Genomic DNA, 22,787 nt, shown 5'->3' with positions numbered 1-22,787 from the left:
AGAGAGGGAGAGAGGGAGAGAGGGAGAGAGGGAGAGAGGGAGAGAGGGAGAGAGGGAGAGAGGGAGAGAGGGAGAGAGGGAGACAGAAAACCCTTTAGTAGAACTATCTGACTCTTGGGGGTTTTCTTTGCTGAAAGATTTTAAATCATGAATTCAATTTTGAGAGTAGACACATCGGCTATTTGCCTTCTTCTGTTTTCTCTTCTTATTTTGGTAAGATGTGTTTTTCAAGAAATTCATGCACTTGCACCGTGATGTTGAATTTATAGACATAGAATCATTCATCGCTTTGTCTTCTCTGAGTGTGGAGTGCTTTATCACAGCGTAATGGCTCTCTTTATCAGTGGCAATCCGTCTTGTCTGCAGCCTACGTTGATCTTAATAAAGCTGCCTAGTTCCTGATTTGTGTCTGCATGGTGTATCTTCCTACCCGTTCTTCATTTCCTTTGGCCCTTTCACATTTTTTTTGTCCCTTTTTGACTAATTGGGGTTTTATAAATCAGTGTGCCTCTAGTACTAGATTATCATGTATATGTCTTTTTTAAAAAAAACCTAATACCTGCTTTGGACTTCACCGCCTCATCTGACTTGATCAAAGTCTGTTTTCAAACACTGTGATTTGGCTCTGTGTCTCTAACAGGGCAGGGGTCTTCCCTCCTGGTCACACACTGCTGCCTGTTCCTCCTGACAGAAGTCACGACACAGAGCAGTTAAAACTAGTGGATCATAGGACTGGGGAGGTGGCTCAGTCCATGAAGTCTTTGCTGTTCAAGCACAAGGTCCCAAGTTCGATCCCCAGAACTCAAGTGGCAAGTGCTTACAGCCTGAGTGCTGGGTAGGCAGAGGCGGGTGGATCCCTGGTGTTCATTTGGTTAGCCAGGCTAGCCCAACCAACAAACTCCAAGTTAGTGGGAAAACATCACTTTGGCAATTAAAAAAAAAATTAGAAAAATCTGGCATGGCAGTACATGCCTGTAATCCTGGCAGAGACAGGAAGGCTGTTGTGAGTTTGAGTTTTGGGCTACATAATAAAGCCTTGTCTCAGAAATAAACAAAACAAGCTTTATCTGCTGTTGTGTACTCACTCGGGAGTATCAGCACTCGGGAGGTAGAGGCCAAAAGACTAGTAGTTCAAAGTCAATCTCTGCTATACAGTAAGTTTTGAGGCCAGCATTGACTTTATGAGAATCTGCCTCAACAAAGGAAAGCAAAGCACCTACCATTTTAATGTTCTTGGGTGGGCATGAAGAGACACAGAGGTGTGGTACAATCTGCCAGCTTTATCTGGACATCAAATTTGAGTGTCATTCAAATAACGATTAGTATTGATAAGGAAACCTCCCACTGTCGTTGTATCGTTGTATCTCATTTTCACATTTGAAAGGAGTTTTGCATTCTCAGGGAGAAGAGTGGCAACAGCTGGTGCACGTGTGCTCCCCCATTCCCGTACTCTCCTGCTCTTGCCTTAAGAGCTAGCCTTGTAGTTACTAATTTAACCAACTCCAGCCAGTTCCCCCAAACAGAAACCCATCAATCTTCATTGCCACAGATGAGGATAACCTGAGGGGCAGGAGGATTAGGTCACCTGTCCAGCAGTGCATAAGAAAATCACGACAGAATTTAAAAGACCATTTGTCAGAATGCACTGGACAAGGTGACATGTTTCAAAATGACATTTTCACCCCTGTATGTCATACAGCTTGGCTACACTCATCCTCTCTCCCTCTCTCCTGTTCTTCTCTCCTCCTGCTAATCGCCTTCTCTTCTTCTCAAGTTGTCTCTTCTGGTACTCTCATGTCGTACACAGGTCTGCATCATCTGTATCTGTCCATGACGAGTTACATCTTTGTGTCTGTTCAAATCTAGGTTCTGCATATGAGAGAAAGTGTGCATGTTTGTTTTTCTGAGCCTGGCTGATTTTGTTTGATACGGGAATCTTCAAGTCTATCTATTTTACTGTGGATGGCTTGGTTTTGTTCTTTGTGGCTGAATGCATAAAACCACAGCTTAAATTATCCTTTTGTGGATGGGCATTGAGGCTGGTGCCTTAACTTGGCTATTGTGAACAGCACCCCTAGAAAACATGGGTAAGCAAGGGTGTCTGTAACTGGCTGGCTTGGATTCCTGTGGGTATACTCCCAGCGGGTGATTTCGCTGGGTCATGTGGCAGTGCTCGTTCACAGTGGTTGGACCAGTTTACATTCCCACCTGCCCTGTGCAGAGGCGCTGCCTCCCACTCCCATCCTCCCCAACAGTTGCTATTGTTTCCTTAATGATTGACAGTCTAGAGTGAGGGGAGCTGCGGACAGTTTTGGTTTGTATCTCCTTGATGGCTAAGGACATTCAACACTTTCCATAGAGTACTAGTTATTTTTACTTCTTTCCTTGAGGAGTGTCTATTCAACTCACATGCTCACTTACATATGGATGGGTGACCTGCCGTTTTGGTATTTTACTTTTTGAGTTCTTTACACAAGATAGAGGTTTAGTCCCCTGCCCTTGTAGCCCTCCCCCCACTCCCCATCAAGTGCAAAACTGGCAGAGACTTTCCCACACTGGAATCTGTCTTAATCTGCTGAGAAGCAGCTTCTCTCAGGAGTCCTCCTTGTCAGCACTGGCTGGCTACTTGACTTGCAGAGCTATTGGATCCTTTTCTGGGGAAACTCTTGCCCGTTCTCGACAAGCATTTCTTCTGTTTTCCTCTACCAGATTCAGTGCGTTTAGATCTTACGATAAAGGTCTCTGATTCATTTTGATCTTTGTACAGAGCAAGGGACAAGGGTTCAGTTTAATTCCTCTACATGTGGAAGTGTTTGTTAGAGCGGTTGTTTCTCCGATGTATGGTTTGATAATCCTTGCCAAAAAATCAGGTAGCTGAGGCAGTGTAGATTTATTTCCAAGTCTCCATTTATATTTTATGGCTCCGTGTGTCTGCTTTGTGCCAGTGCTGTGCTGTTTGTGTTACTACAGCTCTGTAGTATAGTTGGAAGTCAGATGCCTCTGGCATTGTTCTTTTGGTCAAGATTGTGTTGATTCTTTCTGGTCACTTCTGATTCCATGTAAATTTTAAGATTTCCCCCTCGTTCCTAGAGAAATGCCAATGGAATTTTGATGAGGGTTGTCTAAAATCTATACATTGTTTTTGGTAATATCGTCACTTTTCACAGTATCAATTGTTCCATGAGCATGGGAAGGCTCTATGGCTGTCATTGCCTTCTTTAGTTTCTTGTTTCTGTGTTTACAGATTTTAATGTAAAGGTCTCGTGCCTTGGGCCTGTTCATAGGTGTGTTGGGATTTTGTTGTTGTTGTTTGTCTTTTGGGGGCATTGTGAATGAGATTGTTTTCCTGATTTCTCTCTCAGCATGATCATTATTGTTATACAGAAAAGCTACTGGGTCTTGGGGTTGACTTTGTGTCCTGCTCCTTTGCTGAAGGTGTTTGTCAGGTTTAAGTATTTCCAGTGATAGTGGTAAGGTTTTAAGTACAGGATGACATTGATGGCACTCAGGAATGGTTTGACTTCTGTCTTTCCTGTTTGCATTCTTCTGATTTCTTTGTCTTGCTTCTTTCTAATTAAGACTTCAAGCACTCTACTGAATAAGCTCTATACTATCAGCCACATACTGAATAAGAAAGAATAAGTCCCTGGATCACAGACGAAACTTTAGAGGAAACACTGAGTTTTTCCATCTCGGTTCAATAACGGCTCTGGGTGACATTGTGACATTATACTGTCATGTAGACCAACCTTTATTATGTTGAAATATGTACCTTCTATATGCAGTTCCTTCAGGGCCTCCTTTATCATAAAAAAGATATTGAGCTTTGCCAAAGGCACTTTCAGTGTCTCTTGAAATATATTTGTGATTTCTGCCCTTGAGTCTGTTGACACACTTATAGCCTTTATTGGTTTGTGTATGTTGAACCATCCTTGTCTGCCTGGGGTGAAGCTACCTCATGGGTCAGAGTGTCTGATCTTCTTCATGTGTCATTGAAGCCAAGAAGCTCACCTCTTAACCACTGGCTTTGAAACGCCGCCAACAAATGACATGGTCTTTGCTCTTTGCATATTATCACCTGTCCAAGAATACTAAGCAAGTACTCACTTCGTTCCCAGTACACACACCTAAACTTCTCTGTTTACTGTGGGGTTCCGCAGAGCGGGGAAATGCCCTCTGCTTCACAAAATCTCCACTCTTCACTGAGAAGACTTACAAAACAAATCTGTTTTAGCTAGTGTGGTGACTCCCTCCAGGAGAGGAAAGTTTGGGCTGGTCTGGATGCACTGAAACCTTGGTAATCATAGGCAAAGAAGATGGCTACGAGCCTTCGATCATCCTTTGGTTGGCACCCCCCTCCTCCACTGCCTTCCCTTCTCAACCTATTTCTGTTTTGCACTCTAGTTCTTAGCTATGATGCTCTTGTAGGAGGACTTGCTTAAGTTCAAAAGTCTTTGTAAATGTCCAAAGTGTAAAAAGATGCAGGTTCTTGGTGAGGTATTTGTCTTTTATTGTTGGACCTCACTTTGGCCCTGGTTTGGGCCTTGAGGACAAACCCGAGCCTGGAGTTTGAGACGTGTCTTAGTCACTTCTGTACCAGAGTGACTCAACAGGACCTGTTAGCCCTGTCTCTGCCCAGCTGTTGCTGATGTAGAGCTTTGCCATTGGCCTTGTCAGTCACCCCATACCCTCCATCACCCTTTCCCACCCCCTATGTCATCTCACCCCATCAAAACCCCTCCTCCCTATGCTCCAGGTTTGTATAAACAAGAGGTTGTTACATTAAAGTTGAGTTCCTGCTTCGACAAAACTCCCGCCCAGGTGTGTTTCTTTGGGCCGTCAACACTCACCGTTTCGCTCAGCTCTGGAGAGACCCAGCGGGACCAGGACCTCTCTCTCCTCTCTCCTGGACCTGCCAGCTTTAAGGAACCAACATTTTATCCAGATTATTTTCTTTTCCAACCGAAGTGGGTAACTGAAAATTAACATCTATCCACAGGAGATGTTCTCTACTGTTTCAGAAATAGCTGTGGTTAAACAGAGGGTTCATGATGCAACCTTACATGCAGATTGGCTAGACAGAGCTGCCTCCCAACAGGGACCTAATCGTTATTTTATCTTTTTGTGGAATGAATGAACAAAATAAAGGGGATCTTTGGTGAATCTTTTTGTGGACAGGAAGGAAAAAAATTTGCTGGTTTTATAGTTTGAAGAATAGATTTAATATCAATTGCATCAGTATAACATAGGAGGAAGCCATAGCTCCTTGGGTGCCCCCAGGACTGTGGGATAGGATGTATCCCTAGACTATCTCCTCCCCAGTGCCGTGCCTGCAAGGCAGGAGCAGTATGTAGAACCATCCAATGATAAACCTCCCGACTGCATCCAGATTGGTCCAGACAGTTCTGTGTGTACTGTGAGAGTATGTCTCACAGGAAGTTTGCAGACAAACATAACAATAATAACTGAGCAACTTCTCAGGAAAGATATGGTGATGCTGAGGTCAAATGACACACTCTGTCAGCCTAGGATCAGATCCCGTCTCTGCCACTCACCAAGACACTCAGGGAAGTTGCATCACTGCCCTTGCCAGAAGATGAGGTACATCTAATCAATACTGCAATCAACTTTGTTTTGAACACTTGGGTTTTCTTTCCGATCTCCAAGAGTTCAATGTGTAACCTGTACCCTTTAGTGAGGGCTTACTGGAAATGACCTCACGTCGTAGCCACTGTGATGTATCCTGTAAGTGTTCATTTGTTAAAACCACAACCACTGGGCCAGTGAGATGGCTCAATCAGGAAAGGTGCTGCCAAGCCTCATGACCTGAGTTTAACCCTCAGGAACCACATGGGGTAAGGAGAAGACCAGTTCCTGCAAGTTGTCCTCTAAGCTTCATACAACACATACATAAACACACAGAGGCATATACATTCTTTTTAAAAATGTTTTTTAAGACTACAACTATTTTACAAATTTTGGATAGATTATGTACCACAATTACATCTATGAAGCCACTAGATATTAAATTAGGGGTCCGAATCGTTCTGTCTGTGTCTACCCTGAAGATCCAACTGTCCGATGCTTGATTATCTGAGACTATCATGGCTTCTCTGTTCAACACCAGAAAACATGTGCCTGAGAGAACTTTTAGATATGAAACAATGACTCTTTGCCATCCATAGTCTTCTACAAAACACAGGGGAAGTTTCTAAAATATTCATTCACTTGTTTATCTACTGTTTATATACAATATTTACATTGACAAAGTGCCCTACAGAGTAACTAGATGGGGAGACATTTCTTGCAGGGTATACACTTGCCTTCTCTCTTTTCTTAATTTATTCCTTTGATTTCTATAATATGCTCTTCACACTTGGTCTTCTGAGATCATGTACAATGGTAATGCATTTAAAGTAATATTAATAAAAGATTGTTTTGTATCACTCATAGGGAAGGCTGACTTGAACATGGACAGCTCTATTCTTCATAAGTAGTATGTAAGACAGTGGAATATCATTCCCAGGACACTGTCTGGAACATCAGCCTTGCTCCACTTTGAAATATAGTTACCCTCAGTTTTCTTTTGTAACATTTACTCTTCTCTCTTGGTGTACTTCTGGGGTGCTCAACGCTTTTGATAATAGACAGCCTCTGATTAATCTTTCTACTTCCTTTTTTCTTTGTCATTTCCCTCTCCTCCCATCCTTCTTTTTTTTCCTGTTCAGAGCCATGTAATCCCAGGTATAGGTGAGAATAGCTAAAAAAAAAAATCCATACAAGCCAATCATTTGTCACTTTTCAAGCAACTGTAGCATGTTTTACAGTGTGCCTTCTCCTGTGTGTTTTCAGTGTAAGGTGCTCTCAGTGTCTGTCTTGCATATTGTCTTTTCAAAACGAGTCAGATTTTTGCTGTGGAGTTCATGGCAAACAAGGGCAGAGGCCATGGCCACTGAATGGACACCTTATGGGATCCAAACATGACTGTATGTAATTAGTAGCTTTAAAAGGCCGCTTTTCAAAAAGTCCTGGGCCCAGGCATACTAGACAAGTGCTTCTTATCCCAGGGCACATGTAACTGACCTCCAAGCACAGTACTAGCTAACCTACTGAATCAGAGGTGGGATCAGGGGGTAGGTGGGCCAAGAGAGCCAGGCTGAGAACTAATGGGTTAGGAAGGCTCCTGTGTGTCCTCTGTGTACAAATATCTCACTTTCGTGGTAGTCGTCAGTCCCTACTGCCCCCAACTGTACGCTCCTGAGTCTCATCTAGCTCTGGCTGCCCTTACACAGAGATCAATTTGTCAATGTTTTCTGGACCTGGTTTGATTGTCCATATGGATGGACAGCATCCAAACAGCCTGGTGGTGCTATGAGAAGTACAAGTCCCGCCAGGAAGATGAGGTCCTCACTGCTGGTTTCTATGAATCACTGAACACTGAGCAGAAAACCAACAAGCTGACACCCAATGAGTGAGAAATCATCACTGTGTCCTACAGAGCCCATTGTTACTGCTGCCTTCATATTCCATGAACCAAGTAGGTCCAAGTTGCCCTGAAAGCCTATATTCTTGATAAAGGACATCTCTCAGAAATTAGGCTGCTTTCTCCTGTCTCAAGTTCCTATGTGCACTCCTAGATTCTTTGCCCAAGACCTCAGTGTCTGTCCAGAGCCTAGCTCTTGTGTGCTTAGGTCTGACTGTACCTGTAATGTCAAGATCTTGCTCTTCACGTTCAGAGCTGTCAATTACGTCCCTGCTTCCAACAGGTCTAACCATCCATCACTGCAGCAGGTCTAACCATCCAGTCTCCCTCCAGAGTCATCCCAGCCTGGAAGCTTCTGTTATTGAGTCAACAGTGAGGTCAGCTTCCTTGGATGTGAGCTCCTTCATAAATCACTTGACCACACTTCAACTCATGGAGAAATCAATCCTTCCCTTTCAGGAAGAGGCCAGGCAAAGGCTTGTAGCAGAAAGTCAGACTACACAAGGATGGGTGGAAAACAGGGACCATTTTGTCAATCAGTCAACCTCAGAGGGGAAACCAATGATCTACTCACTGGGCATTTGTGGGAAAGAAGCAAGCGGTGAAGGAACACCAGCTATACAGGAGTTCACTTTGATCTGACATGAAAAGAGGTTTCTGGTGCCAAATTAAGTCAGTTCACCAGAAGCATTCAATTTTTGGCAATTTGGATGCAGCTTATATTCGGTAGAGGCATGGGATTCTAAATCCCAGGGTCGTGGATTCCAAACCCACATGGGGCACCAGATGTTGCCTGTGCCCTGGACAGCTCTCCACCCGACCCTACCTGCTCTTGGGAGTTGGGAGTGAGTTGACGCAGAGTTATCAACACAGACTCCAGGAGCAGGTGAGAAATGCTGCAACAAGCTCATCTGAGCACTGCTGCAAGCTCCTTTAATACCTTTCACCCATGCTCCCATTGGTCCTAAGAAAGCATCTCTTCTAAACAGCAGTTCCCGATTGGCTAGCATTATTTGCACTAGCAATCCTTGGTCTCTCAGATAGTCCTCAATTAGGTCTTCTGTGGGAGATGCTTTTGCAGCCGCATGCCCCACCCCCCGCCAGCATTTACATAGAGGCAGCCTGGCAGTTCCTGCTATAGTATATGAGTTACATAAAAATGTCAGTCATTGAAACCCCAGAGTGCCTCTTATAGGCCTGAGCTGGAAAAAAGAGACTAGGCTTGCCTAGGTTCCACCGAAGCCTGGTGTCCCATTCACAGAAGAATGGAGGCCAACAAGGCTGTAGCTAAGACCCCTGGGCTGATGAAAGCCTCTCTGGACTTGTCTGGACTTGGTGCAGCCAACTTCTAGCCACCATTTTGGCTCTAGCAGGAACTCCATTCTTTAGGTCTTCTCAAGGCACCGCAGTGGACTGAAGAACAAGTGGCTATGCCATTTAACGCTCCCTCTTTTTAGCAGTGAAGAGCCACCATCCCCACACAGTGAAGGGTGAACCTCATGTTGAGATGGTTGCTTCAAAGGATCACACATCTGTCTGCAACAAAACTGAATGCAGCCATCAGCCTTCTCATTGGGCATGAAGCTTGGAAGAAATAGTAAGCCAAGAAGCACTGGGTATTGCTTTTTACGGCAGCAGAGACTGGTCTAGCCTGACTACCTGGAGTACTTTAGAACTCTAATCAGTAGGGCTGGATAGATGGCTCAATGTTTAGAACACTTGCCCTGCAAGCATGAGCTCCATAGTTCAGATTTCTCAGAATCTACATAAAATGCCAGGCAGGAGTAGTGGCCTTCCTGCAATTTCCATCTCAGAAGGCAGAACGGGAGATACCCAGAGCAAGCTGGGCAAGCTCTGGGTTTGACTGAGAGACAGTGCCTCAATAGATAATGTGGAAGAGCAAAGGAGGAGGATTCTTGGCATGAGCCTTGGGCCTCAGCATGTACTTGTACATTGGCAAACATACCTATACATACATGCAAACATGTCTGTATACACGCTCATAATACACATCTGAAAATGGGAAAAGGGGAAAACTTTAATATTTAGCCTAATAAAGTAGAGAAAACAAATTTTGTATTACCGAAAGAAGAAAGATTATGTACAATAAAGTGTATAATGTGTGTGTGTGTAATATATCCTAGTACTATGTATACTATAGTGTATACCATATGCTATAGTATTCTCTCAGCATACATATAGTAATCTATACTATTTAAGGACACACTTCTTAGATAGCCTTAAAGATATGAGGATTGAAGAAACATGTGTTTTCTGCCTTCCTGCTTGTTCTAGGCACTGGGCAAGAGGCTGTGCGTGCAACGCACCTTGGCCCAGTAGATCAGGCTAGTCTGAATTTTGTACTGGGGAATGATAAAGAAGCAGCAACCAAATAAGGTCATGTTCCTTTCTCCCAAGCCACTCATATAGTCAGAGTCTGAGCAGAGGTCTGATAGCCTGTGCCATTCTCCTGTAGCATAAATGTGTAAGGAGTCAGCTTTGAGGGGAAGGATTTTGCTTTAATTTTATGCACTTGGTTGTTTTGTGTACATGTGTATCCATGTTCTACATTCACATATTGCCGATGGAGGCCAGAGAAGGGAGTTGGATGCCCTGAAAGTGGAATTACAGATGGCTCTCAGCTGGCAACCCAACCCAAGTCCTCTGCAAGGGCAGTTAGTGTTTTTAGCCACTGAGACATCGCATAGCCGCAATGAATAAACTTTTAACCCCTTAGAACATGGTTAGTATCCTCCTGGCCACTATCCCTTTAGAATAGTTTTAAAAAATGAATCTGGCACTCAGAGCTACAATTAGGCTAATTTTACTCTTTGATTTCACCTAGATTTCTTTCTACTGACCCTTGCGATCCATTGGCTGTCAATCTGCATGATCGTTAAATGCTCAAACATCCTTGAGTCTGTTTAAAGTGTCCATAACTGGAAATGCCTTCACCACGGGCTTAAAATATGCACGGTTCTCCCTGACTGATAGTGGCGGTGGGGAGAGATAGGGAATATTGTGAAGGAGGCAGTTAGGGGATAAAAACTGTGATCAACCAATAGACGCCCTTTGGTGCAGATACAAGAGATGTGTTCAGCTACTATTCCGAGATGCTTAGAGACATCCCTATGCTTGAGATGGACCTTGGTGACAAGGGAAGCCCTGATGCCAATCTCCAACTGACCCTCTGCCTGCAGAGTGGGACAGAGGGCTCCTCTCCGCCCACACTCTCTGACTCATGGCATGACTTCCCAATGGAACGCCAGCATTTCTCTCAAGTGTAACAATATTAATTATCAAGTCATTTTGAAACACATGTGATGTATGTGTGCATTTATTTCACGGGAATGGTATAAAGATTAAATACTTAATGAACCCATTTTTCACATCAATGATATATTTGCCCTCTGCCTAAATATATCTCTCCCTTCTGTTTCTCATGAGAACTACAGCTATCTTTATTATGTAATCAGTAATATATCATTCCTTCTAAGCAGGATCTAATTTTAGCACTGTGATGAATGGCCCGGGAATGAATTCCACTGCCCTCCACAGAAAGGAATATACATCAGACCTGCCCAGGTGTGTGTCATCTCCTTGTCTTAGGGGCTCCCTTCTCTCAAGTGGTAGCCTGGATTTTTCTGACTGGAAGCTATAGTGTGTCTGTGGTTTGGTTTGGTAGGCACTACTGGGAAATAGCCAGAGGTACGGAGTAACCAGTGCTAAAGCTCTACCCTTGAGAACTGTGTCTCTCCTGTACCTGAGTTACTGTATAGAACGTGGCATTCGGGTGCTTTATCCAGTTCATTCATGAGGTCGTGTATATACAGGACCACACCAAATTCTCCTACTCCCTCACTGTTTGATTAATATCAGAAAGAATCAATCACTTTGTCTTGTGTAACAGGGTCTTGTGTAATTCAGGCTGGTCTTGAACTCTCTATGCAGCTAAGGATGACTCAGAATTCTAGTTCCTCTACCCCACTTCTTGGAATTGCAGGTATGTGCCACCATATGAGGTCTAAAATGCTTTCTTTCATCTCATACTCTCCGTGAGGTTAATAGGTACTTCTGCACACTAACAATTCAAAGTTCAAATTTTAATTGTAGAATTATTCACTTTTTAGTTCCTCTGTGGGAGGAGTGTCAAGGCCATGCTTGATTCCCATTTTATAGATGTGAAAACTGAGACCAAGAGAAATGAAATGATTCATTCGGCTTCTGGGATATGGTTTGACAAAGACTAAACCCCTGGTCTTCAGGTTGTATTTTTCCATGTGCTTTCTTTCAACACCACTGCTGTGAGACGGAACATAAAGGCTAAAGATGTTTGCTTGAGTCTGTGTGAGGCTCTGACGTTCTTTGAACTAAAGCTGTTGATTCTGAGATGAAGTTTTCAGTTCATGTTTGAATCATGAATCATGAGACTCATGTTCAAGTCCTTGAGTAATAGCCATGTAGTTGGATATCCCTTTTCTTCCTTAGTGGTTGCGGAAGACTGATTCTAAAAACAACATAACTTAACCCTCCCATTCCCACACTGTTCGCAGAGTCATCCGGTCAGGCGACTTCTCCTCCCCTTGAGCATGGATTTGTCCTATCCTTGCTTATTCCTTCTGTGATGCTCCACCCCACCCCTGACTCTCACCCCTCAGCATTCCTAACTTGCCTGAGACCTGTACTGGCTGCCAAGCTTCTACTTGCCCTCGCTGGTAGCTAAAGTAGTGTATATTCACAAATTCTTTAACATCCGTCCTTTCCTCTGGCTTAAATGTATCCCAGACTTCATAACATGGACAAAGTGTGATGGAGCAACTGCCTTCCTAGAGAACAGACCATAATAGGTCCTATGCCTCTGTCTTGCTCTCATCATTCACCTGGGGTACATGGGACACCTCCTAGAGATGATGTTCAAACAGTCAAATGGGAGGTTTACAAACTGAGGAATTTGTCTTCTGGCCAACAGAAGCCCAGCACTGATGGCCCAGCTGTCTGAGTACCTTACCTCCAGTCTACGGTAAGCCTTCAGATGAGAAGAGTCTTCCCCTTGCTTCCCAGAAACCTTATGAGGAACTCCAAAGTAGAAACCAGCAGATCCACTATCCCAGGTTTCCTGAGCCTCACAAATGTCATGGGGTGGTACATATTCATTCCTATGCTAAGCCACTCAATTTTGGTATAATTTGTCAAACCTCAATGTATAGTTACTAAGCCCATACAGATGTTTTGCTGGATGGGCTCAGTTGTCCTAACGATGGTAGATGTCCTGAAAGTATCCCACCAGATGGAGTTGCCTCTGGATAATAAGCACATCCTCACACATTGAGAAGTGTTTGAGAACACTTGTGAACTAGAGTCTCCCCAGGACTGAGCTTCTGAGTTCGAGATCAATAGTAACACAATTGATCACACTTGTTAAGAGAGCGGAGGAAGCCCCTAGTGAATGAATTCCGGAGGGGATGTGTATTGTTGACACGAGCAAAGCCATGACAAAGATCAGTGAATAGGATCCACAGAAACTGGCAAAGCCTTTCCTGGGCCAAGTTCAGCCTTCCTCTGTCTTCATAAGGATGTGTACGAATACCCGATCAGTACAAATGCTAGCAGCTGCAGGTTTTCCCTTCAGGATGGAGACTGCTGAGACCACTACCACCTCATATCTTGTACAGAATAGATACACTGAGGCTCCAGGTTGTGGCAGCAGTAGGTGCAGCTCCATTAAAGTGTGAATAGCCCACCCGACCCCAGATTTTCTATCTGAGTAGCTATGTGTCCTTTGTTTCTTTAGTCTCTGTCTTTTCTATTCCCTTGGTGACTAACCAGGCTCACAGGACCAAGCTGTGCAGGTATTGCCTCAGTGCTGTTGGTGATTGTCTTCCCTCCTCTGTCTGACTTTCTGTGTCCCTTCTGGTGTTTCTTTGCTTTGTCATCTTACTCCCTTGCCCCCAAGTCGTCATCTTAAAATCTCGTTTGTGGCAGGAAGTGAGCATACAAGCAAAGTCATGTCGGTCATGTTTCTCATAGGTAAGGCAAAACACGTGACCGAAGCAACTAGCGGGAGGAGAAGGTTATTTGGGTTCATGGTTTTAGAGAGACTTCATCCACCATGGTAGAGAAGGCATCATTCCGGGAGAGGCTTATTTTGCGGCAGTAGGAGCTGGTCACAGTGGCAAGAAACAGAGAGAAGCAAGACAGAAGCAGGGGTGGATATGCCTTCAAAGGCCCTCCCCTCTAGAGATGGCTCTGCCAGCCAGGCTCCACCTTTAAAGGGTCCAGATAGTCAAGACCCAGCCATGTAGGGGCATTCCAAACTCTGGTATAACATTCGGCAGTTTCTCATGATCATTTGCCAAGCCCTGAGAGTTTCTTCCGTTTAAAAGGTCCTCAATGGCTCTCATTCAAATTCAGTAGCCTATGCTTACACAGAAACAAACATGAACTTCAGCGCAGATATATTTTGGTGGAAATCTTTGCTTCTCACATTTTAATACATTTTCAAACTCAATGACAAGAAAGGAAATCAGGCGTGGGCATCAAATTGGGAAAGAGGCCTGAGCAGCTGTGAGGACCCTGTAAACTAGATCAGGACAGTTTGAGCCATGCAAGTTCTGGGAACACAGATGAGGTGGCTAGAACAAAGCCTGGTGTCTTGACTTGCCCCTCTAGTGTCTCCTGGATTAAGCATCAAGCTGTCCACCAGCCTCAAAGACTCTCAGAGACATCTGCAACAATGCCAAGCTATTGGAGTTGTAGGATCCACTTTAAAGAAACAAGTTCATGCTCTGGGCAGCGAGGATTAGATTCTGTCTCTTGTGCCACAGGAATCTCAGAGTTAGAAGCCATTGTAGAATATTGCCTACAATTGTTACATGTTAAACCACTCCAGAAGAATGGCTTAGTGCGTGTGAAACCTCTACACCTCTGTTTCGCTCACATACATCTCCATGAAGAAGAGTTTATAAAAAGCCAAAAGAGTGAAGGAAGCAAGTCAGCAGATAGGAAAAGTAGGGGGCTTTTCATCTCAAAATAACAACCATCTAAAAAGACCTTAGATCGGTGTGCTTAAAGCACTCCCAGATGTGAAGAAAGGGAAGGGAAGCGTAAATCACAGTTAGAAAGTCTTCAAAAATAACAGGAGAAGTGGGTAAAATGATGTAGTAATTCAAGTTTTGGTAACTGAAATTAAAAACCCTGGGAAATCAGTCAGACGATGGAGCGGGTGTGGCTGGGAAGAGAGCAAATGGGAGACAAGTCTGAGGGGATCACCCAGATTTCAACACAAACGAAAAAGATGTGGGAATGCCACGTAAGATGTCTTATGCTTATTGGCCAAGAGTTTTGAAATGTATTTTTTTTAATAGAATAATAGACAAGGAAAGAAGGAAATCAAGAGTTTCCATTTTGTAGATCATACATCCTCAAATTTTAAAAAGTACCTCAGGTCCTGCTAAGGGCAATATGCTAATTTAGTTTCAAAGTGTGAACCTTTAAAGCTACCATGGTCAAAAAAGGAATGACTGTCAGACCGGGAACACACTCTTCAGAATTCAGCAGGACACTGTGGGGTGATATTCCTTACCTCCTGAATAAAGCTCCATCACCCCTGACCAAAAGTTTAGTAAGAACAATTTCAGGTAGTGGATGGCAACTTGAGCAGGTGAAAGTCACCAAAAAAGCATGATGACAACTCAAGGAACACATGAAGAACAGGCAGTACATGGAAATCTGAATCAATCTTCACAGTAAACAAAGTATTCACTTGTGTTTCAAATCAATATACAAATACATTTATAAGTAATAAAAGGCATGGGACATTAACTGTAGAGCTTAATTTAGATGTATCAGTTTAAGAGCAAACTTAAAAGGCAAGAAGAAAGGATGTGTTCTTTGCATAAGTGAGCTAGAATATTACCCAGTATACACAGATCAAAGTTGAGTGGAAAGGGTGGGGGTGAAGGTAAAGCAGAGAGAACTACTACTTTATCTGAAATAGTAAACAACTTTCTAAGGTTTTATTGCATTTAATTATTTGTGTGTCTGTGGGTGGAAACCTGTAGGTCAGAGGACAACTTGAAAGAATTAGTTCTCTCTTTCCACCTGAGGAACCGAACTCAGGGTGTCAGGCCTGGCTACAAGCCCCTTTACCTCCTGAGCCATCCTACCAACCCGTTACAACCTCTGAAGATTCTTCCTCTTACACTCAATACAACAGCCAGTCCATCAGTCTGTACCAAACACAACGTGATTGTGTTGTGCTAACTTGCCTTCATCCATTATCTTATGTTAATTTTCTTTGATTCTTGAATTTCTTTCAAGAGGATTATAAAATCCAGAACTATGTTTCCTGTATGGTGTCCAGAAATCTCTTTGGGCATGAACCATGGGAGCTCACAGTGAATACTCAGAGTCCATTTGCTCAACAGAAAGCAGTGGAAGAGACAGATGAACACAGGGGAGTTTGCCCACCTGGGATAGAGAAATGGCATGGACCAAACAATAATATAACCTGCCCATCTCAAGGTTGCTTGTAGCGGTGACATCCTGGGAATGAAAGTGCTGGCTAAGAACATGGGCATCGGTGTGAGACAGATCTGGACTTGAATATCTAGCTAGCCACATTGCCACTCTGTGACCTGGGCAATTGGCTCACCTGGTTTGAATCAGTCTCTTATGTAAAAAGGGAGAAGCAGCTGCATGGGAAATGTCCAGCAATAAGCTGCCGTCGATCAAGCTGACTATCTAAGCTATAGCGGATTGGCCTAGCTCAGCCGCCATGTTTCTCGGCCGGAGGCCACGTGTGCCGCAGCTAGAAATGACCAGCCAGAAACACCAGCCCTGCCACCCATGAGACACCAGCATGAAAGATGGCTCTGCCAATCTTCCACACTGTCTCTGCAAGGCAGGGCATTGCCCAGACCATTCCACCATCCATGTGGGCCCAGTAAGAGAATAAGACTCTAATGCTTAAAGATTAATCAAAGACTTTATATGTTTGGTAATGATTAATAACAAGATGCCCACTCAATCAGAGGTGTAACCCAATACCCAACCTAGATATACCGACTACCTTTGACAGCGGGAGACACGTGAACATCCGCCTCCATTTTCCCTTCTCTCTCCTTTTCTCCCTAGGTCCTCCCCTTGCTTTTCCTCTTCCTTTCCTTACTCCTTCCACCTTAGCTCCTCCTAGCTGTGTTAGTCAGCTTTCACTGTGACAAAATGTCTGATGGAAACAAATGTAGGGACAAAAGGGTTATTTCGGCTCATAGTTTTGGAGGTTTCAGTCTGTGTTTGGCTGTCTTCCATGAGGCAAGCAAAGTATCCGGGCAGTGGGAGCAGACTTGTAGAAGAAATGGCTGCTCACGTCAGCCAGAAGCAAAGAGAAAGGAATGGGTCTCCTTGGAAAGAGACACACCTGCCTAGGACTCACCCCCAAGGAATTCTCCCTTTGAATTAGATACCATCTCCAATGTTCTGTAATGCTTTGTGCATGAAATGTGCCTCTTCACAAGAAGGATCATGTATTAAAAGCACACACGTTGAGATGGACTTTGCCAGTGTGTACATCTGAGTGTCCATACTGACCCTCCATGAGACCAAGTCAAGCACCCAAAATACATGAGTGCTTACCTTCAAGTACAGGGACTTTTTACTTCTGCAGCAAATTTAGACCATCCTGACTAATATAATACCACACAAACTAGAGCGGACTACCTAAAGCCACCCCATCTATTTTGGGGGAAAATCATGATTTCACTTCTGTCTCCAGGTAAATAGAATTTCCTCTGTGTGTATGCATGACATCTTCCTTATGCATTCATGTGTCGAGAGGCGTCTACACTGGTTCCATTTTCTAACTATTGGGAAGATGAGCTACTGGAGGAAGGGAGGGAACCATCAGAAGGGAGGGGCACTGGGGCAAGAAGTGGGGGGGGGATGGAACCAATAAAAGCAAAATATTCTGAAAATCTCACAAGGAAATCCATCACTTTGTATGCTAATTTTCAAAATATATAAAACACCCTCCCTCCCTGTCATCTCTCTCCCTTCCTTTCCCTTCCTCTCTATCTGTCTCACTACACAGCCTAAGTTGGATTTGAACTTGTGATCCTCTTGCCTCCTGAGAGTTGGGAGAGCAGGCACATTGCTTTGGTGCCCAAGTATCTAAAAATAACATCTGGGCTGGCTAGACGGCTCCCTGGGTAAGGATGCTTGCCAGCAAGCCTGGCAGCCTGGTTTTCATCCCAAGAGGCCACATGATGGAAGGAGGGAGCACACACTCCTGCAGGCTGTCCTCTGCACCCCCAATAAACAAATAAGTACACTACAATTTAAGAATGCTCTTGCCTGATTTGTTTATATCTGCTCTCTGTTGCATAGGTTCTTACGAGAGAATGCTGGGGTGGATGCCTCCCTGGGTGGACGCTGACCCAGGGAGGAGGCAGACGCAAGAGGCTGTTCAAAGGAAGCTTCTGAGCTATGTGAGGAGATAAGGAACTCAACATAATAACAAAGCATTATCACCCTCGTGGGCCATTTAACGGAATCAAGGGCTCTTCAGCAGGGCTTTGAAGCCATTTTCAATCACAGCAGTGAGCGCACTAATTTATTCCTGCTTTATTGCCCTTGAATTGTGCTTATCATTTTATTTTATTACAGTTTTCTTTTACTATGCTTTTTCTTTTAAACACACGTCATCTTCAAAGCATCATCTGAAACACTTTCAATAAGTACAGGGTCGCTTCACCTTCACGGAATGCCTCGGAGGAGGCCTATCCCGTGACTGTGGATGGAGCATCAAGGTAGCTAGGGATCTGCAGCCGCCCAAGGCTGCTATGGCAACTTTAGGCTATCTGGATCAGAGAGCCCCCTCAACATCATGCCTCCCCACCCTCACCCCCCCACACCCCCTCCCGTCCTAGCAGAAATCATAGCTTGACCTGCAAGAAAGGCTAGATTCTATTTCAAGAAAGTCTACTTTAAAAGGCTGGCAAACATGTGGGAGATTTTTGGAAATGTTTCTATTAAAAGAAAAAAAAAAGATTTCTTTTTAACAACTGTTGGTGCCTCTAAGGGAATAAAACTGTGGTTATCAGGGAAAAAGCCACACGTGGGAAGCAGCAGCCAGGGCAGGATAAATGAGCAACCCTGTGTCTCAGTGATCTTATAAACGCCGCAGGAGTGATAACCATAAACCCTCTAAGCTCTTTCACGTAGTATGAGGAGTCTGTTTTCTTCGGCCGTATAGCTTTTTCTTTTAACTGCCTTTTTCAAATAGAAAAAAAATTTGCTCGCCACTGATGAGCAACTTCCCCGACTTTACAGCGTGGGAGAAAAGGGTCATGATCGGAGGGAGGGATGGGAGAAGTGGCTCCCAGAGAGGCTTCAGTGCCAGTTCATCTCTATTCTCGGTTCCTTAGATGGGTAGGAGCTGAAGTCAGAGCTCTGCAGGACACAAATGTAGAGAACAGAGGAGGCTGGGATTCTAGGAGAGTCACTCTCACCGGGAAACACTGGGCACTTAGCGTCTCTTACGCTAGAGGATTTTTCTCCTGGCTGCCAGAAGGCCATCTTTGCAGCTCCTCTATTGCTGCTCTGGAAACCTATGCACCCCCCCAGGAAGGGATCCAAGGCCCTGAGAGGGACGGGATGGGATGGCTTACCCACCTTCGCAGCAGCCTCGGCTTCTATGTGCCAGGCTGGGTGACCTCGAGTGCCTCGTATCTATCAGGCCACTTCTGACGACTGCTAATGTGATCCACATTCGGCACTCTGGTCGCAGGATTTATGAGGTCTAACAAGGGGAGAGAAGTGAGGCTGGGATCTAATTGTGACTGATGTGAAACAGACATGTAGAATGAATGGCTTTACAACATTTTCTTTGAAGTTTGTTAAAAGCAGTAAAGTGATATTCGCCGTAAGTAAAACCTCCTGTTAGAGAACTCACTGGACTGGGGAGCTTGGCGTTTGCTTTATTTCTTGAATTTTAATTTGCCACTAGGAGGTTTTGAAATTTTCTCTTTAGACATGGGATGGAAGTGAAGGAGAGAGAGAGAGAGAGAGAGAGAGAGGTAGAGAGAGAGAGGTAGAGAGAGAGAGAGAGAGGCACAACAAACAACTATGGGGTGCCTTTTGTGTGACATTTCTTGGCCAGGTATTACAACAACAATAATTATAAAATAGAGTATGTTGTCATAATATAATAAAATGAAAATCAGCATTATGACATACAATGATGAATTTAAGAGTAGTAACAAATCACATCTAAATTATACTTCTTCATTTATCTTTTCTGTTGTTAGCTTGTTTTTAAGATGGTATCTTATTCTGTATCCCAGAGTGGCCTTAAACTTGTGATCGTTACCACTATACCCGTAATTAAAAGAAATGGTTTATTCATTTTGGGGAGAGAGTGCTGTGGCGTGCAGTAGGCCACGGGACAGTGGTTTCTCAACCGGTGGGTCTCCACCCCTCTGCAGATTTGAATGACCCTTTTACAGGGGTCACATATCGGATACCCTGTATATCAGATAGCTACATTATGATTCATAACAGTAGCAAAATTACAGTTACGGAGTGACAACAAAAACAATTTTATGATGGGGGGCAGTCAGCACGGCATGGGGAACTGCTTTAAAGGGTCGCAGCATCAGGAAGGTTGAGAACCACTGCTGTTGGAGAACCTTTAGGAATCATATGTCTCTCTCCACCATGTAAGTTCCTAGGACTGAACTCAGGGCATCAGGTTTGGTGGTAGGTGCCTTTACCCACTGGGCAGCCTCAGTGGTTGCCACACCCAGATTCATAATTCCTTTTTTTAAAAAAAAAATGGAGGCTGATGCAGGGGAGTACAGATGTCATATGCTTGACATTAATCTCAGTGATATCTCATTTAATTCTCCAGCGTGAGTCTAAAAGACTGCAAGGCCTCAAGGAGCGGAATAACACTTCCACGGTTAAAGAACCGTTCCCAGGGTCTGGACCTAGAAGTAGGAGATCCAAGTCCCCAAACTGTTGTCTAACTCCTTCCACTGAGGGACAGAGCCAACCCTGCCTCGGAGCGCGTGGGTAGGACCATAAAACAAAGGATGACAAATAAGGAATGTGCTCAGACATTCTTTATCTAAGAAATAAATGGAAAAATCAAATCTCGGGTTGGCATGTGTTTTTCCATATAACGTGGGACGCTATCTAGACGTGTATGTAACCCAGATGTCCCCAGCGTACCAGCTTCAGGGGCAGGCTTTCCTTTTAATCCTCAAATAAAGCTGTAAGCCCCAGCCGACTGCAACACAGGAAGTCCCAGCTTTATCCGGTTTCTATGGCCCTTTCTATCTCCTTCTCCAGAAGCCTCAGAGGACTATTTAGGTCCTCTAGCTAGTCCTGGTTGGTATTAAGAGTATAAACTGGCAGCTTGGCACCAGACACTCAATATCCCTTGATGGGTTCTCCTCAGTTTGCCATACCCTCCCTTACAACTGCTGTACCCTTGTCACTTTAGGATGGCCAGCCCCTGTCTAACCTGGTCACCTAAGATGGCACCGAGATCTCCACCAGGTTTTACTGGAGTCTTTGGGGGTATCAGTTGTGTAACACAGAGAGTAGCTTGTAACTATAGCCTAGACTGACATGCAACCTCAGGTTCCAGGGTTGAGGACGCTCCTAGGAATTTTAAGTTCTAAATCCAGGACCCTCACAGACTAACTGTTTGCCTTTCAGCTCATCGCTCTGACCTGACCTTAGTTTGGCTTCAGTATTGCATGAAAGCTGCTTCAGCTTTGCTAACTGCTTTGCGCAATCCACCAGCTCTCAGACTCTAGAGCGAGCTTGTACTAAGAGACAAATAATAACAGACAAAACTTCCCCTCAGGTGCCAGGCTAACCTCTGCTCCTGATTCAATGTAACCAATAGCATGAACAGTCCTTACCTTGCTGGGAAAGGCCCAGGCTAATGAACAGCAGTAGGTCACCTCCCCATCCCACCTCCACCCTCAGACTATACTCAGTCTGAAAGCCACTTGGGCCTTTGACAACGGTATATACAGGGCCCTAAGAGTCCAACACAGGAGGAAGTTCTCCATTATACTAAGGGAGATGTCCTGCTCTGAGTCACTGGCTTGCTAAGTAAAAGGGCACCCAAGACATTGTCTTTGCATTTTGCAGTCTCTTGTGGGCAATGTTGAGATTAGAACATAAACGCTTTTTCTTAGGAACAAAGTTCTGTATAAGCAAATATCAGGAGAAAGCCAAGTTGGGGGGAGGGGGAAGGCTTATGATTCTCCAGAGACTCAATGTTACAAAAACACAATGACTTCATAGCCACTTGGGGTGTGAGGCGGCTCCACTTGGCTACCACACTGCCTTCAGGACTTCTGCCAAGGAAGCATGCATGGACACTGACTCCTTAACTCAAGGGGTATTGGTCTCAGGGCTCCCTGTAGTTACCAAAATGTGTAGTTGCTAATGTCATAAGTATAGAATAGTGTGCTACTTGCATATAACATACACAGGTCCTCCTATACCCTGATGCTTTACAACAGCCAACACATTGTAAATGCCACATAGATAGCTGTGGTAATCACTGTTTGTCAACATGCCACAAAAGTCTGAAAATATTTATCATGGAAGTAATATCTTCTTCTGATTCATGGAAATAGGCTTTAGATATTTTGACCTATAGCTGGTTAGATCGGGAACGATTATGTTCTAAAACATGGCTCCCGTTCTTATTTTAAAAATATTTGCATGTGTATGATACAAATGTATATTTACATTCTCAGTTCAGCTGATGAGGGTTGAGACTGGACAGGTATGGAAGGAAGCCTGGAGAAGAGGCAAGAGAGGACCAGTTGGATCCAGGGTCAGGCCAAAGAAACTGAGCTTCCTGTGAGGTTGTTCCTGTAATTAAACTCTCAAAGTTAGGGTGGGTGTGAGGGATGAGCAGACAGGCGTGACACCCGCAGAACAAGTGAGACATGTCCCCAAAGCCATCCTTGATAAAATGCTACAAAAAGCCAAGCAAAAGGGTTTTGGTTTGGTTTTCTACAGAAAAGAGCCAGGAAATGGAATCACTGTCCAGGGAGAAAACGATAGAAATCAGGAATGTTATGACTAGTTGGTAAAGACTTTGACACAGCTGTTTAAATTATGGTTATGGGGGGAAATGGATAGACCATAAGACCAATTGGGAAGTCTCAGTAAAAACAAACAAACACTCAAACATTTGCAGCGATAACTCTAAGATTGAATATCTTCATACTTGAAAATTTTTTAATCATATTATTGGATTTTTAGGGAATCT

Source organism: Grammomys surdaster, unplaced genomic scaffold (genome assembly GCF_004785775.1).
Source record: "Grammomys surdaster isolate TR1022 unplaced genomic scaffold, NIH_TR_1.0 125739, whole genome shotgun sequence".
Lineage (NCBI taxonomy): Eukaryota > Metazoa > Chordata > Mammalia > Rodentia > Muridae > Grammomys > Grammomys surdaster.
Note: the sequence above shows the minus strand (reverse complement) of the source record.